At 39.9% G+C, this 15007-nt stretch overlaps 1 protein-coding gene and 1 pseudogene across 5 annotated transcripts in view; both read right to left on the bottom strand.

Annotated features, from left to right (window-relative positions):
- The window catches only part of GALNT3 (polypeptide N-acetylgalactosaminyltransferase 3), a 113293-nt gene that overhangs the window by 78129 nt on the left and 20157 nt on the right, over positions 1-15007 (bottom strand). The window lies entirely within an intron of this gene.
- LOC131279262 (EF-hand domain-containing protein D1 pseudogene) lies at positions 8486-9253 on the bottom strand (annotated as a pseudogene).

Raw genomic sequence — 15007 nt, 5'->3', positions numbered from 1 at the left:
CGCCCCAGCTGTCTGTTCCTGTGTCCATTCTGTGTGTTTTCTATGTCTGCTTGTATTCTAGTCAGCGGCACCAGGAATCTGTGTCTCTTTTTTGTTGTGTCATCTTGCTGCGTCAGCTCTCCGTGTGTGCAGTACCACTCCTAGGCAGGCTGCACTTTTTTTGCACAGGGCGACTCTCCTTATGGGGCATACTCCTTGCACATGGGGCTCCCCTAAGCGGGGGATACCCCTGCGTGGCACAGTACTCCTTGCACACATCAGCACTGCACGTGGGCCAGTTCACCACATGTGTCAGGAGGCCCTGGGTTTGAACCCTGGACCTCCCATGTGGTAGGTGGACGCTCTATCAGTTGAACCAAATCTGCTTCCCATCAGTCCTTGGATTTAGGGCCTACCTAACTCATCTTAAATTGGTTACATTTGCAAAAATGCTCTTCCCAAGTAAGATCACATTCACAGGTACTTGGGGTTAGGACTTTGTATTATTTAGGGTTCTCTAGGGAAAGAGAATCAACAAGAAATATCTGTCAATAGTATGTGATTTTATAAGGGTCTCTCACGTGACTGTGGGGATGCACAAGCCCAGGCTCTGCAGGCAGGCTGCAAACAGGGGCTTCAGTGGAAGTCCAGTGAAGGTCCTTGATGAGTTCTGGGAGACACTGGCTGTCCAAGGACAAACTGGGAAATTCTCACTCAATGCTGGAATCGTTTCCCCTTTTAAGGCATCCAGCTGATTGGATAAAGCGTCACTCACTGCTGATGGCAATCTCCCTGACTGATGTAATTGTAATCAGCTATCTATGATTTACCACTGCAGTAAAGTCAATGGTGACCAAAGTCCTTAAATGCCTTTGTATTACAGTTAGCCCAGTGCTTGTTTGACCAAACAGCTGGGCACAATTACCTGGCTGAGTTGACACAGTAGCCTAACCATCACAGACTTCCACATATCTTTTTGGGGGACACAATATAACCCATAACACATAGCAGAACAATCTACCATATGTCTATTGAGTCAAAATTCTTTTCCAACTAACATTCAACCCATGGCCCTTAATCACTGTCTTTTTTTTTTCTGCCAGCTCTACAAATGTTAGAAAACAGCAACCATGTTTTCTCTGAACTGGCTCCTTTATAGTCTGATCAAGTCCAATTCCTCCACTGACCTGTTCCCTATATTTAATGGTTTGCCCTAATACCCTCCGAAGAGTCTATTATTCAGCTGTCTTAGATCACCTGGTTAGAGAATTGTTAGTCTGTTCTCCAAAGCAAAGTATCCCCTGACGTACTCCTCTTCAAGAAGGCTGGTGTTGGGAAGGGCTGAGTCTTTCAGGCAGGAAAGATTTTCTTAATACCCTATCTAACAGTTCTCCAAATTTTTAATCAGCTCAGATCCCTGAGATTTTTCCAAAAGTAGTTGTATTGGCAAAAATGCTCAAATCCCTTATTGTTGCATAGAAGTGGTTCAGAGTGTGGTCTTTGGAAACAATTTGTCTTGGATCAAATCCTGGCTTCCCTAATTATGACATATGTGACCTTGGGCAATTACTTAACCCCGATCTTTTATTTCCTCATTTAATGAGCTGGAGATAATAATAGTTATCTTCCTTGTGTGGTTGTTAAGAAGACTAAATGACACAATGATGAAACTCAATCAGTATCTTATTACCACCCTGTGGTCCCAGTGCTCAGAAATCTCTCTACTGTCACTACTGCTGGCCATGTTACCATACTTCCACCCATTTCCCTAAGGAGTCTTCCTGAAATATTTCATTCCCAAGTTGCCATCATCCAAGCTTAGGCATCTTAACCAGAATTTCTCAAAGCATTATCTAAGAACAAACTGCATTAGAATCACCCGGAGAATCACTTGGCCCTATTTCAGACTTACAGAATTAAAATATAGGTCTGGTAAATCTGCATTTTAACAGATGCCCTGGTAGGGTTGCCAGGTAGAATATGGGACATTCAGTTAAAGTTGAATTTCTGATAAACAATGAATATTTAAAATATAAGTCCCATGTAATTTTTGGAACATACTTATATTAAAAAATATTTATTGTTTATATGAAGTTTAAATTTATCTGTGTGTCCTTTATTTTCCTAGGGTTATAGTATGGGTTTAATGAAATGATAAATGTCTTAATGACCATAGCACATTGTAAATACTCAGGAAATATTAGCCATTGTTAAAAATATCCCGTGGGCTGCTCTTCACGCCCAGTTCTCCTTAGTATGAAATTTAGACCAAAACCAACAAAAGGAGAAGTATTGTGGCTGTGTAAGCAGGTGATGGAGATATATACTCAATTTTCTCTTGGTAAGCACTTCCTCTTTCTTATCACCACCCTCCCTGAATGCTTCAACCCCATAAATTTGTGCCCATGTACAATGAAAAAGATAAACATTGCAAGCTAGACCTGGCAGTCCAGGGAGAAGCTGATTGAACTACTAGGGTCTATAGTTTAAAACAGAGACCTGAGTGTGGTACCAAGAACAGCAATTTGTTTGCATCGTGTCTAACTTCCCCATACAACCTTGCCTCCTTCATCCTTCTTTTTTTCCATGGTAATTATGGTATACAAATTCCAACTATTTGGGGCCTTGATATTACCACTTTAACCATCTTCTTTTCCCATTAGGATCATTTTGTGTTAATAAGTGTGAGATCCCCAAGGGAAAAAATAGAGTGTACAGCATGCCCTAGATTTAGGTGGACACTTTTATGGGGTTGCATTTTGTAGGACTCTTTTCTCCTGAAAACACTCAGGGAAATGCTGCTGTAGGATATAGGAAATAAATTATCGTTTTGCACAAGAAAAATGCATGTTAACCTGTTGAATGAGAAACAGGGAAGCTATACAGACCATAAAGTCACAAGTTAGAGTCACTGTGGGGTTACCAGAAGAGATACAAGCAAATGAGTTCTCTTTTTAGGACTGTGTCAGTACATGCCTTTCCTCTAAGGGATGGCAAAGACCATCCAATACAAAAACCAAGGACATGCTTCGTGCACAGCAGAGCAGTTCCTCCAAACATTTTATTTGAAGAAATTTTACATTTGATATATATTTTTTAAAAGCCTGAAGTTCATCATTAGTGGAAAAAATGGATTTTTGCTGGGCCCTTTTATACTTATTTTTGGTTTAGATTTTCAATTTCTTTTTTGAATTATACTTTTGGAAGGCCTTTTTAAAAGATTTCTTTCTTTCTCTCGCCCCCCCCCCCCCCTTCTGCTCTCTGTGTCCATTCGTTGTGTGTTCTTCTGTGTCCACTTGTATTCTCATTAGGCTGCTTTGGAATGGGGCCTTCAGAAGTGGGAGAGAGGCACTCCTCTTGTGCCACCTCAGCAACCTGGTCAGCTGCATCTCTTATTGTCTCTCCTCTGTGTCTCTTTTTGTTGCATCATCTTGCTATGCCAGCTGTCTGTATGGGCCAGCACTCCAAGCAGGCCAGCTAGCCTTCACCAGGAGGCCCCAGGTATCAAACCCTGGACCTCCTCTGTGGTAGACTGGAGCCCAATCACTTGAGCTACATCTATATCCTGACATCGTAATCTTTTATATTGTTTAGAAACTCTAAAGTCAACCCAAGATTAGCCCAATACTGCATAGGGATTTCTTGCCTTTTGTTACTGAGCTGGATATCCTAATTTCTTTACTCCTCTGTCTGGAGAATGTTGATTTCTTTTTTCCATTCTAAGATGTGGAATCACTCCTTTTATGACTTAACAGGTTGGATTATGCTCAAGTAGTCTATATGAGCCCTAGCATGAAAATGCCTCAAAAACTTTCAGTGGCTCAAAATGCTCTCTTTGTTTTTTATTTTAACTTTAAAATAATAGTAGCTAAGTTTTACTGAATATTTACAATGTGCCAGATATTGTTTACAAAGCACTTTACATGTATTATATCATGTAATCCTCATAACAATCCTATTAGGCAGGTAATATTATTTCTATTTTACAAATGAAACAAACTAACTTGCCCAGTGTCAAATAGCTAGTAAATGGTTGATTCAACCCAGGTACTGTATATATCTGAATTTAAGATTAAATCTTCCCCCTTCCAAATATAACTTCCAGAAAAGGAATCAGCTTAGAGTGTTTATGAAGATTTTCTTATCAGGAGATGCTCTCTCAATTGTTTTATTTTGAACAAGTACTTTTGAGGAAAGATACTTTGACCTCAGGCAATGCTAGCTAGTTGGGTCGCTCAACAGAAAGGGTGAAAAAAAAAAGGCAAAGACTTTTTAACATAGATTTAGTAGTTATTCCTGGATGCAAGACCTTACAATTGTGAATGTTGGATATCACTGTAAATATGTCTTTTCAAGATCTCTTTAAAAAGCAGTACATTAAATGACTGTGACAAATGATAAAACAACTATCTCAGTGTTACCCATGTGTATACTTGTCATTTGTGATACAAATTTCTATTAACAGTTTCAATTTTGTACTCAAAATTGTATTTCAGACAACTTGAAGTGAAGATGCTCTGGTCTAGGAAACTGTTGAAGAACCTGGTTAAAGATTTAAGTGAAAAGTCGGAATGAAAATTATTTTTGTGAAACGTGGAAGTGGGATAAAAACAATATTTCAAAATAAATATTCTATTTATTAAAATATGCATAACCAAATTAGTATGTGTAACCAAATTAAATATCATAACTAGGATCAGTCTATTTCATCTACATCCTCAAAATTTTTTTGATCTTGAGTCATTTATGTTTGGTTAGCAATTAGTCCAAAGTGTTATCTGAGGCTCGAGCTTCCAAGTGACCCTAAAGCTAAACTGCTTGGGTTGAAGTCTAGTGCCAGCAATACTTAGTTATTAACCTTGGAAAAGTTACTGAACTTTTCCATGCCTCAATTTTTCCTCATTGGAAAATGGGAATGATAATAATAGTAAACCTGCCTCCAGTGGTGTTGTGAGAATTATATAAGCTAATTAAATAAAGTGCTTACAAGAGTGCCTGCACTTGGTATGTCCTATAAGCATTTATTTATACTATTATCATGGAGTAATTAAAGATGCAGTATATCTGATTGACTTAGCATACTGCCTGGATAGCAGATTGTCAGGACATTTTAAAAATTGTGCTAAATAGTATGAGAGATCAAAACCTGAATAATCAATGAAACTATAACTTGGTCATAAGATAATATTCACAAGTAACCATAATACTGTACATAATAAATATTGCAAAAAAGAACACATATGTGCTATTGTTAGTTCAAAGGAACAAGAGTTCAAGAAGAATAAGAAGAAAATCTCTGCGATATGCTCCAAGGCAGAGGAGCCTACAGAAAGGAAGGGGAGTATCACCCTAGGTGCGGGGAGTAGTGATGACCCTTGGGTTAGCAATGCAAGATGGGTGGGCTTTTGCACAGTGGACTAATACAGGAAAGACATTCCTGGCAGAAGCAGTATTGTGTACACAGCTATTGAGGGCTATAAGAGCAAATCATTCAAAGTAGGTAGAACCGTAGGTGTGAATTTGGGACCATCCCAAATTCTGATGGGGATACAAAGATGAATAAGCTATTTTAAAAAGTCTTTTTGAGGACGCCAATGTAGCTCAAGTGGTTGAGTGCCTGCTTCCCATGTATGAGGTCCTGGGTTCAATCCCTGGTACCTCGTAAAGAAAATATAATAATAATAATAATAAAATGTGTTTGGATAATGCATGCTGGAGTTTATATTTATTTTTCTTGTCCTTTCTTCCTTCCTTTTCTTCTATCCTTCCTTTCTCCTTTTTTCCTTCAAAAATATTTGTTGGAAGCAAATTTGGCTCAATGGATAGAGCATCCGCCTACCACATGGGAGGTCCGCAGTTCAAACCCAGGGCCTCCTGACCGGTGCAGTGAAGCTGGTCCACATTCAGTGCTGATGTGCACAAGGAGTGCTGTGCCATACAGGGGTTTCCCCAGCATAGGGGAGCCCCACATGCAAGGAGTGCACCCCATAAGGAGAGCCGCTCAGTGTGAAAAAGTGCAACCTGCCCAGGGTGGCGCCGCACACACAGGGAGCTGACGCAGCAAGAGGATGCAACCAAAAGAGACACAGATTCCTGGTGCCACTGACAAGAATAAGAGACACAGAAGAACACAACGAATGGACACAGAAAGCAGACAACCGGGGTGGGGGGAAGGGGAGATAAAAAATAAATCTTAAAAAAAAAAAAAAACTGTTTGTTGAAACCTGTAATGTGCTATAAAAATAAGACATAGGCTCTCCCCTTATATTACTTCTTGCATGGCATAACTATGTTACATGATATAATAGAAATCCCCCTCTATCACTTCTCACGTAACATAACTTTGTCATGACATCATAAAGATTGTCCAAGTTACAATGAGGCCTCAAATAGGGTTCTTTCATTAACTGCCTTGTTTGTGCCGCCCCCCCCCCCCCCCACCGCCATGTCCCTGGAGGGCATGGACAGTCTAAAAGTCTTCTTTTATGGTCTTGGGAAGGAGTAGGCAGGCAGGCAGTAAATAGTTGCAGAATTGATTTGAATTGCTTTAGAAGCTCTAGAAAGTATCCTCTTCGCAGCTTGGTAGCAAATTCTTTGAGGAACTGTGAGTTGGATGTTTTTTAAAGGGAGCATGAGCTTGTGGAAATCCTTTCTCTGGTTTAATAGCATCTTCATGCTAATATTTTAGGCATTCAACACTCAAATCACCAAATCATAGTCTACTGACTTTATACTTTAAACAGTAAATGCCTTGATTTTTTTCATATTTTCATTATGAAATTACTCAATGCAAAAACACAATTTTGCCAATCTACTAACCAAGGAGCTTTTAAAATAAGGTAAAGACTTTGATCTAGCAATTTCACTTCTAGAATTTTATCCTACAGCCTAAACATACGTGCAAAAACATTTATCTGAATGTTTATGAAGAGTTAAAAAAAAACTCCACTATCCTTCACTAGAGAACTGATTAATATGGTATGCCTATAAAATGAAATATGATGCAGACACTAGAAACAATGATGTAGATCTATATGGCTTATTTGAAATGATCTCAGGGATATGTTTTTAAATTTAAAAAAAAAAGAAATAACTACAGAACAGAGTATAAGGGAAAAATTCCCATTTGTGAGATAAATAAACATGTATCTCTGTGTGCAATATATTCATTTATTATATATGAATGCTGTGTATGCATAGAAAATTTCTGAAAAGATAAACAAGAAAGAATAAATGGTGATTCCTTCTGGAGATTGGGAATCTGGTCTAGGCAGTAGGCAGAGTTTTCATTGCACATCCTTTGTATTCTACTTTTTTTTTAAACCATGCTAATATATTTTTAAAATTTATTTAGTTAAAGAAAGAAAACTAACAGAGTAATTGTTTGTGGCCAGTTTCATAGTGGATAGTTGGAAACCAAGTAATATGCAATCTTTTTGTGTATGTGTGATGACAAAGTTCATTTGTACAGTTGATTTAACAAGAGCAGCAGTAAGTAGAAATGCAGATATTTTCTTTATTCTCAAGACAGTGGTTACAAAAGAGAAGTAATAAGTATTACATTAGGAATAACGTTTTTAAATGCAGCATCCCCCTGGTATTTGAGCAATCCCAAGAGCTCACAATATATAGAAATTTGTGGTGTGGTTAAGAACATCTTCATCTCACTACCTTGGAACCGTTGTTGGCAATGGCTAGATGATGAGGATCATCATGAATTTTGGGAGTTTGGAAGGTCCCTGTAGTCTAGTGTAGTATAATTTGCTTCAGTCAGAGTTGAACAGGATTACTACTCAGTAACAGTACTTTCAATTATCCTCTCATTCTTACAGTGAAGTAGCACGGTGTGGAAAAAAGGCTGAAATGGAAAAACAGAAGAAATGAAGAAGGTGGACTCCGGGGGAATGTTAAGAAGAAAGGAGGAAGGTGGATGGGAAGGAATGGAACTCCCATCTTTTTCCATTTTCTTCCCATCTAAGGAACAGACCACTTTCTTGTCGAGAGCGCATAGGTAGAGGTCCACCTTGGATTCCCCTAAACTCCAGCGGCACCAAAGAAGAGAAGGTGCCAGAACAAGGAAACAAATCAAGCCGAGAATGAGGACCGGAAAACGTGGATGGGAATCAAAGGAGAGAGATGCAGAGAAGAATACCTGAGAATATGGGCAAGATTAAAATCACAGCCCTCCAGGAACCACGAAAGAAGTATCTGTACAAACTAACACCACACAGCGCTCTTTGAGGAGGAATGGTGAAAGACCAAGGGAAAGCAGGTGCCAAGAAGAGGTAAGTGAGTTCTGACGATTTGAGAACAGAGGAATGAAGGCAGAAGAGAGGCGAGCAGAGACACTTGGGCCAACTCAGGACCCCACCGGGTCCTTGCACCCCAGTGAGTATGTCTAAAGACTGTGCACTGGACAGTTGAGTATGAGAGCGAGGGGCTGGCCAGGGTGAGGTGGCACGGCCTTCTCTCCCGGGGGCGTGGGTGAGGCCCAGCCGTGCACCAAGTCAGGTGGGTAGGCCTGGCTGCACACTGCAAGCCGCCTGGAGTAAGTCTGCCCGGCAGTGCCCCCACTGCTCTTCCTCGCGCTTCCGCTCATCTTGCTTGGCTTTTAACTCAGCTTCAAATTTACTGGCAGACGACGAGGCATGCACCTTGGCTTCAAAGAAGTTCTTGGCTCCTTGAATGCCCTCAAGGGAGACATCGACCTTGGAGAGCTTGGCCAGCGCCACTTGCCAGCTGTCCTCTCATAGCTCCCCCTGCGCGGCCTTGTGGAAAATGAGCAGGAACTCCGGGAAGGTGAGCTGGCCATTTACGTCCTGTCCACCTCCTGGATCGTGCCCTTCGGGCCCAGGTGGGTCTGGCGGCGCCCTCGCCTCTCCGTCGTGGGGTGCGCTGCACCGGGTCAATGGAACAGTGCCGTTCCGCGTCGTACAGTTTGAACTCATGGTCCTCGATGAGGGCGGCTGAACCCCAGGAAGTCTGTGTAGGGCTTGAAGGCCGTGGGTCGGCGGGGCTGCCCGCACCCTGCGTGTTCCCGCGCCGGCTCAGCGCGCTCAGCTCCGCGTCGACGCCGGTCACCGGCGCCTGGGTGGACCGTAGGGGCTGGGACCACCCGGGCCACCCTCTTCTGCCTTCTCACGCCGCAGCCCGAGCGGCAGCTTGAGCGCCAATCCCTCGCTGCCCATAGCGGCGGATCAGGGGACGGAGCCTGGGTGCGGGCCTGGGCGGTGGGCCCACTCCTCTCGGGCTCGCCCACCCTGGCAACTCCAGTAATACGCAATCTTGACGTTAAGGTTCACATTAATAAACAATGTTTCCCAGCCCTGGTTATATTACAAGGCCGTTTCTGAATAGCTCAAGAATGTGTGAAATTGTTTTAAAGATCTGATAACAAAAATAGATTCATTTTATTTTATTTTTTAATCATTTTTATAAAATTTTATTGCTGATTGTAGTAATTATTTTATATTCTGATTACAATTAACTTATCAGATATATTATTTCTACGTATAGAAATGTCTATATGCATATATATAAATGTTATAATCCTTGCATATATTTCTCTCACTTCTATGATTCTTATTCTATAATTTTTTTAATTTCTTTTTTTAATGCTTAAAATTTTTGTTTTTAAATTCAATGGAGGGAAGTGGATGTGGATCAACTGATAGAGCATCCGCCTACCATATAGGAGGTCCAGGGTTCAAACCCAGGGCCTCCTGGCCTGTGTAGTGAGCTGGCCCACGTGCAGTGCTGATGTGTGCAAGGAGTGCCCTGCCACCCAGGGATGTCCCCCGTGTAGGAGAGCCCCATGCACAAGGCGTGCATCCCCCAAGGAGAGACACTTGGAGCCACAGGGTGAGGAGCACGGCCTGCCCAGGAGTGGGGCCGGGCACACACAGAAAGTGGATGCAGCAAGTTGATGCAAAATTCCCAGTGCCACTGACAAGAATTCAAGCGGACATAGAAGAACACACAGTGAATGGACGCAGAGCAGACAGTGGGGGGAAGGGGAGAGAAATTTTAAAATATATAAATAAATAAATTCTATGGACAAAAGATTACTATATCAAATTGCTTTTAAAGTTTCTAAGCATTTACTTTCCTTTTTTTCCTATATTTTAAAAGAAGCTTTAATTGCATCATTTTATTTTTAAAAGGAAACGTTTCATATACATTGGGAAAGAAAGGTGCTGCTTTCAAAAAGGGAGCCATATCCTAATGAGCACTCATTTGCATTCTTGTGCATCTTCAAGCTAAGTAAAAACTAAGAGAAATTGTGTTTGCAAGTACACTATAAAATTACTTTAATTTTCCCATATGCAAAGATCAAAAAGAGCAGAGCCGATTTTTCTAAACTTCAGCTCATTTGAGAAATATTTCTCTTTGCTCTGGAACACAGTTAGCTCTTGGGGAAAGAGGCCAACTTTTCAATTTCTGCTTTTCATTGTTTCTGTCTTCCCCTTGCTTCAGGGCAGGTCAACCACACAGATAAGCATTATGCCCAGAATAAAACTGGCTTTGTTAATCTGGACTAATAATGAATGGAACCAGTTATTTTCATTGGCTGAGTCTGGAAGGAAACCAAACTGATTTCTACAGACCTTAAATTGGACCTAAAACCAAGCTACCTGTCCTCATTAGTAATATGAGCAATAATACTGAACTCAAGTATAAAAATCAAAATTATTTATGAAGGTAATACATATTTACTGCCAGGAAAAGAAATTTGGCTAAATCTAGGAAAATACATTGAGAACTTTCAAAGCTCTGAGTTTTAATTCATTTCTGCTTCAATGGGTTTGAGGAGTACAGATTAATGGAAACTTTATGTTCTAGATGCTCCAGTTTCTTTGAAGTTATCATATTTAATAATTAAGTTAAGCCGACTTAACACTGATAAGCAGAATATGTTTGTGCAATACAGTCAAAATGTTTGCACAGTCCTCTCTACTTTAGAAAGCCTTAAATTCACATTTGTATTTCCAAGATTCCTGACAAGATGGTACACTTCATAATTTGTTAGTGGAACAGTGAGATTTTGACTTCCGTTATGCATAGTATAATAAAATGTTCTCATCAGTGATCGTCACTGAGTTTATGAAGCAAATTACTGCCTCTGCCCAAAGGGTACTGCTGTCCCCATTTAAGATTTATGGTTGGCTTTTTAATTATACTTGCAACACTGCCCCTACATATATTCCCATGGAAAATTTATAAAAGTATTTAACTTAATTATTATTTTACTCAAAGATAGGGGCAATTTCTTAGAGTTGCTTCTGGGACTATTGTTTTATGATTCAAAAGTTGTTTCACTATTTTCCCCAATAGGTAATATAGATATATTGAGAATGTAATAGACTCTACTGGAAGGATTTATAATTGTTTAAATCAGGTGGTAATTTCCCACAGTGTGTACTTTTAAAATAATATGGGTTATTATTTATTTCTGATAAAAAATAGTGGCTCCTTGTAAAACAAAACCAGACACTCATTAAAATGTAGAAAAAAGGTGAAAAATCACCCATATTCCTAGTACCCAAAAGAAAACCACTATGAATATTTTCATGTACATCCTTCCACACATTTATAGGGATAGCATTAGACATATGCACAAATCCTTTAATAAAAAATGGGATCATACCATACCTTCATTTCTTAACAATATAACTTGGTCACTTAAAAATAGGTATTTAGATAAAAATAGATACATCAATCTCCACCTCAATGCTTATAATACTGCAATACTACCACAATTCTATTGTATATATTTAATCAATCCCCTACTGATGGGCATAAAAGTAGTTTCAATTCAACTTTATATAACATTATGACAACTATTCATATTATAATTCTAAAATTCACTATGGACATTTAAAATATTTGAAATATACTCTTAAACTGCCATCCAAAAATGTTGAAACCAAAGTGTGGTTTCAGTATCCTTAAAAGGTAGAAAAGTTCTTAGAAAAGTTCTTTGGGTGGAAAGAGTCTTTGGGTAGAAGTGGTGAAGAGAGATGTGAGATAAGAGATGAAGATGATAATAGATAAGTTTCTTTAGGAAAAATATCAATTGTGAAAAGGTGGGGAAAAATGAATACAGTGTGGAGAGTTAAAATAATAATAATAATAATAATAATAATAAAGTGTGTTACATGAAGTCAGACACCATTAAAGGAATTGTTGAGAACATGTACCTGTGAACCAACCAATTACCTAAAAGAGAGAAACCAAAGTTTTAGCACAAACAAGTTGGAATGTTACTGTTTTGCTCAGAAGGTTGTACAAGATAGCAAGAGGTCTTGCCCAAATCCACTGAATCAATGGGCTGTGAAAGCAAGCCCTCATGTTTAACAATGCATTGTCTGTTTTCCCCTCACACAACTTTAGTTTGAACTAGAACCTGCTGGGTTAGAACTGACTAACAAAATCTCTCCAGGAGAAAAATAGATTTAGAAATAGAAAGTTACTTTGAATTTTTTTTCCAAAATGAATTGAGGTAATTCTTACACTTCAAGAAATATTTAAATCCAGGTATGTTTGTTAAATGGCTAAAACCACAGAGATTATTAGTTTTGCAAGACAAGCCCACAGCAAACCTGTGAAATAGAAAGATTTGAACTATTACCTCTTCGGGATACTCTTGTGCAGCCTTTCACACCCTTTCCTGGGGGCCCAAGCCCTCAAAGTGAAACTGCTTCACCCGCGTAGGCCTTTCCGCTCCAGACCAGTTTTGTCTCTTCAAGATAGCACTATAAGGTGCGGCCTCCAGGACTAGATTTTCCTCTCTCTCTACACCCGGCTGAACCCAGCAAGCTTTGATTTCATTTCCTTGGGGCACCCTGAAAGCACCCTTGCTTATCTGATCAACTGTTACAGAAAGGAATGGCCAATGACCTATGGAAGTTCAAGGCATTCCTACTCCCCGTAATAAGAGCAATTTAAAAGTGACCTTTAATGCCACAGTGGAAAGAAGTATGTTATATAAAGGAAATTCACGCTTCTCACAAAGGTGTGTTTTCAGGTAAACCCACAATCCGAACCAAGTGGGGCGACATCTCTTGGTTTCTAGGCGCAATCATGTATACTGGCATAGAGACATTGAAAAATATTATCAGCAGAGTTTTAATATAAATAATAATGGAATATGAATTTTATTTAATTTTATCTAACTTTAAATTTTAACAAAGAAATACCTATATGTACTTTATAAAAGAAAATTGCGCTTATCGCAGTAATACATATAGTTAATTTTAAAAAGTAAAACAGTACCTTAGGATTTTAATAAAATAGTTTGCCCCTGCTCCATTGCCTCACCCAGGAGCAGGAATTTCAACACCTGAATTTGTTTATAATACATATCCACATCTGTCTAGATTACTTGCTCACCCTATTTATTAACTTTTCAATTTTAGACATAATTATAATTGATTTCTTTTATGGGAAGTGAAGATTAAGTTGTCTGATGTACCCCTCCCACCACACACCACAAATACATGCCCCTCCCCCCATCTTCCCTCTATATTTATGGCATACTTTGGGGTTAAATCAATACTTAATATTTATTATAACTGGGTGCCTATCATTCGTGGCTCAACCACGCTATGTTTTGTAATTTTACATTTCTCTTCTTGTATTAATTTTTGTTGTTCCTGGACTTTAAAATAGCCCTGCGCTGTTTTGTTTCCTTATTTTCCTTTGTACTCATGACTGACACACCCTCAAACTTTCTAACATTGCCCTGAAACTTTCAGTAAAATGAGACACGTTTAGGTCAACAAGCAATATGATTTTTTTTTCACAGAGACAATCCTCCTGGGGCCTTTGTCCTTTGCTTTCCAGGCCTGCTGCACCGCTGGGATCCTGGACACTTTCTCTACCATTTTCCTGAGTACTGCCAATTTTCTCATTTGTCATCCATCCCCTCTTGGCTTGGATTTCATGCCTTCCTCTTTCTATTTACTTCTTCATTTTGAAAAAACAGATGATTCAGTAGCCTCTTGAGACAAGGGACTTGAGAAGTAAATGTGGTGTTGGTGTATTTCATGTCAGAATATATCTTTATTCTGTCCTTATGAAGCAGACTAGTGAGATAGGGAATCAATAGACAGATCTGAAACCTGGCAGAGAGTCATCAATAACCCCCAATACAGCTGCTGGAAGACCCCCACCCCCAAGAGTCTCCTATTCAGAACAAAGACTTCTTCTGGAAACTAGGAAAAGCCTTGGATATTCCCTAGGGACTTTATCATTGGACCCTCACAGGGAATTGGTGGGTGGGGTAATCAATTAAAACAGCAAACAGCTGGAACCGCTCCCCTGCCATTAGCAAAGGGGTGAAATAATTGACAGTTCAAAAAGCCAAGCAGGACCTGAATGAGCACTCTCGTTCCACTCTCCTGCCTCTGGACCCGTTCCTGCCCTCTGCACTCCACCCTAGCCATTTTTCCTCTGCCATGTGACCACACAAGTAAACCTGGGCGTTTATAACCTATAACAGGGAATTGAAGTCTGTAAATCAGTCCTCTTTATCCCTTTTCACCCCCTTCCTCTCTACCTGGAACGCTGATCTGTTATTTTCTCCCATTTCTCTTCCCTCCTTACCTGAATAAATTACTGGCCTAACTCACCCAGTGTGCTCTCAAAATTCATTTCTGCAGCATAGCCAAGAATCTAAATAAAATCCAGTAACATATTTGGCGAGCCAGCCAGGTGTTTATTGGTGAGTGAAACTATGGCCTACGGCCTGTTTAATGCCTTCCTTTGGTTCTCTATTTTAAAACAGGTTTGCCTATGAGCCCTCCAAGGTCATTATCCCAGAAGGGAAGAGGCAGGGGCAGGAATTCTCCACCTCCACGACACATGCCCAGGCTTATGAAATCTGACCCCAGCCAGGATGGCTGGGTCATAGGGCAGTGGCTTAAATCATGGCCCTACCAAGACAGAGGATCCCCAGGAAAGCACCAGGCCCTGCGGAGCTTCTTTTTCAAGCCATTTTAACAGTCAGTCTTTGTCCTCAGGCTTG

The sequence above is a fragment of the Dasypus novemcinctus genome, chromosome 7 (assembly GCF_030445035.2).
Source record: "Dasypus novemcinctus isolate mDasNov1 chromosome 7, mDasNov1.1.hap2, whole genome shotgun sequence".
NCBI lineage: Eukaryota > Metazoa > Chordata > Mammalia > Cingulata > Dasypodidae > Dasypus > Dasypus novemcinctus.
This window is presented reverse-complemented; position numbering and strand designations above follow the sequence as displayed.